Raw genomic sequence first — 5,629 nt, 5'->3', positions numbered from 1 at the left:
ATCTACATTTGAGTAAGGTGGATGGGGTGAGGTGGCCAATTAATTAACAGTAAATTAATGCACAACTATATTCTACCCACCTCAAGACTCCGCTCCAATATAGAAGCATCAAAAAATATGGACCAATAGGCTTTCTACAATCACTTCCATTTCAATACCCATTGTTTCGTGTTCTGTCTTGTGTTGATGAAATTAATACCCTATTAAATACCACCTCACCCCATCCACCTCACTCAAATGTAGATATAAACAAATCGAAGATATGTAAGTTCTATTCAGTTGTGTATGTGTAAAGTCTTTGAAAATGTAATAAGTTTTACGAAACGCGCTCAAGTGTCGCGTCAGACTAGAAATAAAAATGAATTTTGGAGAATAGATTTTTGAATTACCTCCAACAGTGAAAAGAAATGTACGAAAGATTGAGAAAATTCGTGTTAGAATTATTAATCTTACTTTTTCGGTCATATTTAATAATATATATATATATATATATATATATATATATATATATATATATATATATATATATATATATATATATATATATATATATATATATATATATATATATATATATATACATATATATATATATACATATATATATATATATATATATATATATATATATATATATAATATATATATATATATATATATATATATATATATATATATATATATATATATATATATATATATATATATATATATATATATATATATATGTCGTACCTACTACCCAGGACGCACTTTTCAGCCTACTATGCAAGGCCCGATTTGCCTAATAAGCCAAGTTTTCATGAATTAATGTTTTTTCGGCTACCTAACCTAACCTAACCTATTAAGATAGGTTAGGTTAGGTTAGGTTAGGTAGGGTTGGTTAGGTTCGGTCATATATCTTCGTTAATTGTAACTCCAATAAAAAAAAATTGACCTCATACATAATGAAATGGGTAGCTTTATCATTTCATAAGAAAAAAATTAGAGAAAATATATTAATTCAGGAAAACTTGGCTTATTAGGCAAATCGGGCCTTGCAAAGTAGGCTGAGAAGTGCATTCTGGCTACTAGGTACAACATATATATATATATATATATATATATATATGTCGTACCTAATAGCCAGAACGCACTTCTCAGCCTACTATTCAAGGCCCGATTTGCCTAATAAGCCAAGTTTTCATGAATTAATGTTTTTTCGTCTACCTAACCTACCTAACCTAACCTAACCTAGCTTTTTTTGGCTACCTAACCTAACCTTACCTATAAATATAGGTTAGGTTAGGTTAGGTAGGGTTGGTTAGGTTCGGGCACATATCTACGTTAATTTTAACTCCAATAAAAAAAAATTGACCTCATACATAGAGAAAATGGTTGCTTTATCATTTCATAAGAAAAAAATTATAGTAAATATATTAATTCAGGAAAACTTGGCTTATTAGGCAAATCGGGCCTTGAATAGTAGGCTGAGAAGTGAGTTCTGGCTACTAGGTACGACATATATATATATATATATATATATATATATATATATATATATATATATATATATATATATATATATATATATATATATATATATATATATATATATATGTCGTACCTAGTAGCCAGAACTCACTTCTCAGCCTACTATGCAAGGCCAAATTTGCCTAGTAAGCCAAGTTTTCATGAATTAATTGTTTTTCGACTACCTAACCTACCTAACCTAACCTAACCTAACTTTTTCGGCTACCTAACCTAACCTAACCTATAAAGATAGGTTAGGTTAGGTTAGGTAGGGTTGGTTAGGTTTGGTCATATATCTACGTTAATTTTAACTCCAATAAAAAAAATTGACATCATACATAATGAAATGGGTAGCTTTATCATTTCATAAGAAAAAAATTAGAGAAAATATAATAATTGAGGAAAACTTGGCTTATTAGGCAAATTTGGTCTTGCATATTAGGCTGAGAAGTGCGTTCTGGCTACTAGGTACGACATATATATATATATATATATATATGTCGTACCTAGTAGCCAGAACGCACTTCTCAGCCTACTATGCAAGGCCCGATTTGCCTAATAAGCCAAGTTTTCATGAATTAATTGTTTTTCGACTACCTAACCTACCTAACCTAACCTAACCTAACTTTTTCGGCTACCTAACCAAACCTAACCTATAAAGATAGGTTAGGTTAGGTTAGGTAGGGTTGGTTAGGTTCGGTCATATATCTACGTTAATTTTAACTCCAATAAAAAAAAATTGACCTCATACATAATGAAATGGGTAGCTTTATCATTTCATAAGAAAAAAATTAGAAAAAATATATTAATTCAGGAAAACTTGGCTTATTAGGCAAATCGGGCCTTGCATAGTAGGCCAAAAAGTGAGTTCTGGCTACTAGGTACGACATATATATATATATATATATATATATATATATATATATATATATATATATATGTCGTACCTAGTAGCCAGAACTCACTTCTCAGCCTACTATGCAAGGCCCGATTTGCCTAATAAGCCAAGTTTTCATGAATTAATTGTTTTTCGACTACCTTACCTACCTAACCTAACCTAACCTAACTTTTTCGGCTACCTAACCTAACCTAACCTATAAAGATACGTTAGGTTAGGTTAGGTAGGGTTGGTTACGTTCGGTCATATATCTACGACAATTTTATCTCCAATAAAAAAAATTGACCTCATACATAATGAAATGGGTAGCTTTATCATTTCATAAGCAAAAAATTAGAGAAAATACATTAATTCATGAAAACTTGGCTTATTAGGCAAATCGGGCTTTGCATAGTAGGCTGAGAAGTGCGTTCTGGCTATTAGGTACGACATATATATATATATATATATATATATATATATATATATATATATATATATATATATATATATATATATATATATATATATATACATATATATAATATATATATATATATATATATATATATATATATATATATATATATATATATATGTCGTACCTAATAGCCAGAACGCACTTCTATGCCTACTATTCAAGGCCCGATTTGCCTAATAAGCCAAGTTTTCATGAATTAATATATTTTCTCTAATTTTTTTCTTATGAAATGATAAAGCTACCCATTTCATTATGTATGAGGTCAATTTTTTTTATTGGAGTTAAAATAACGTAGATATATGACCGAACCTAACCAACCCTACCTAACCTAACCTAACCTATCTTTATAGGTAAGGTTAGGTTAGGTAGCCGAAAAAGGTAGGTTAGGTTAGGTTAGGTAGGTTAGGTAGTCGAAAAACAATTAATTCATGAAAACTTGGCTTATTAGGCAAATCGGGCCTTGAATAGTAGGCATAGAAGTGCGTTCTGGCTATTAGGTACGACATATATATATATATATATATATATATATATATATATATATATATATATATATATATATATATATATATATGTCGTACCTAGTAGCCAGAACGCACTTGTCAGCCTACTATGCAAGGCCCGATTTGCCTAATAAGCCAAGTTTTCATGAATTAATTGTTTTTCGACTACCTAACCTACCTAACCAAACCTAACCTAACTTTTTCGGCTACCTAACCTAACCTAACATATAAAGATAGGTTAGGTTAGGTTAGGTAGGGTTGGTTAGGTTCGGTCATATATCTACGTTAATTTTAACTCCAATAAAAAAAAATTGACCTAATACCCAATGAAATAGGTAGCTTTATCATTTCATAAGAAAAAAATTAGAGAAAATATAATAATTCAGGAAAACTTGGCTTATTAGGCAAATCGGGCCTTGCATAGTAGGCTGAGAAGTGCGTTCTGGCTACTAGGTACGACATATATATATATATATATATATATATATATATATATATATATATATATATATATATATATATATATATATATATATATATATATATATATATATATGCAAGAATGATCACAAAAACACTGATCCAAGTATGCAGAATAACCACATATGAAAAAAAGAAAATGTTTAACGCGTTTCCGGCTAATTCGCCTTCATCAGAGCAAAGTAGAATGAAGATAAGATTGCTGATCAGACCTTTATATCCGCCTGGGCAGATCACCTGACCACCAAAAATAAGTGGAGGAAAGGAATTTTAAGAAAGAAGGTAACTGCAGAAGGCCTATTGGCCCATACAAGGCAGCTCCTATTAATATCTCCAAGTGCCTTACGTGTTTAAATGATTGCTATATTGTTTTGACGTGCTATATTGAGGCTTAAATAGGGATCCAACTTGTACATACCGAGGCTCACATTAAGGCTGTTGTTACAATGTTTGATCAGAGCAGACTCGATCACGTTTCGTTCAACAAAATCCTTACTTTTAACAATACATTTTGCCCCTGTGAAGTCGATAGAATGATTACATATACTGGAATGTAAATACAATGCACTGGATTGCTGGGCTGTACGAATAGCATATGAATGCTGTTTTAAACGAGTGGAAAGAGATTTACCAGTCTGGCCGATGTAAACACATGCACACTCATTACAATGGATGGAATACACACAACCTGCTACAGACGAGGGCGAGTTCTTAATTAACATGGACTTAACTGTATTATCATTTTTGAACACTAGATTAATATTAAGGTTCTTCAGGGCTGGGGCAAGATTTACTAGACCCTCAGAATATGGTAATACCAACGAATTTTTCAGTTCTGGTTTCGACTTAGTAGTCTGTTTGTAGAAAGTCCTTTTTGCTTGACCAAACGCAAGATCCAAGATCGTTTTTGGGTATTTTAACTTCTTCCCATTTTCAAATATATTTGCTATTTCTTCATCGAAAAATTCCGGACTGCAAACTCTCAGGGCTCTGAGAAACATACCAGAAAAATCTGCCCGCTTGACCTGAACATGATGATTTGAATAGAAATGTACATACGAGCACACATTGGTAGGTTTCCTATACACATTGAATTTGAAACTTCTACCAATTCTATGAATCCTGATGTCTAAAAAAGGCAGAACACCATTCACTTCGTTCTCAATTGTGAATTTACTTGACGGAACCAGCGAATTGATTTGATTGAGAAAATCAGTTTTCGTCATGATTAACCGGCCACAGGCACAAAATATCGTCAACGTACCTGTACCAAAGCAAATTTGAGGGTAAAATCCTGGGAAGGATATTTGTTTCGAAACATTCCATGTACAGATTGCTCAAAACAGGGGAGAGGGGATTACCCATCGCCATGCCAAATGTTTGTTTATAAAATGAATCATTAAAGCTGAAATAATTATCTTTAATGCACAATTTTATAAGTTCAATAATGGTGTTAGTAGGCAAAGTTAAATTATACCTTGGGAGTAGATCCCGTAAGAATGACAACAGATCATCAACAGGAACCCTAGTGAACAGAGCCGTCACATCAAAACTCACAATTTAAAATCATAATTTAATTTCAAACTAGAAAACTTGTTAACCAAGTCCAAGTTGTTTGTTATGTGTGAGTTGGAAATGGAACCTACTACTGGAGACAAAACTTGGACAAGCCATTTGGAAAGTCTATATGCCACAGATCCAACAGAACTAATAATAGGTCTTGCAGGATTATTCGGTTTGTGTTTTAAGAAGCCCATATAGATATGGGAGAGAAGG

This window comes from Procambarus clarkii, chromosome 42, assembly GCF_040958095.1.
Source record: "Procambarus clarkii isolate CNS0578487 chromosome 42, FALCON_Pclarkii_2.0, whole genome shotgun sequence".
Lineage (NCBI taxonomy): Eukaryota > Metazoa > Arthropoda > Malacostraca > Decapoda > Cambaridae > Procambarus > Procambarus clarkii.
Note: the sequence above shows the minus strand (reverse complement) of the source record.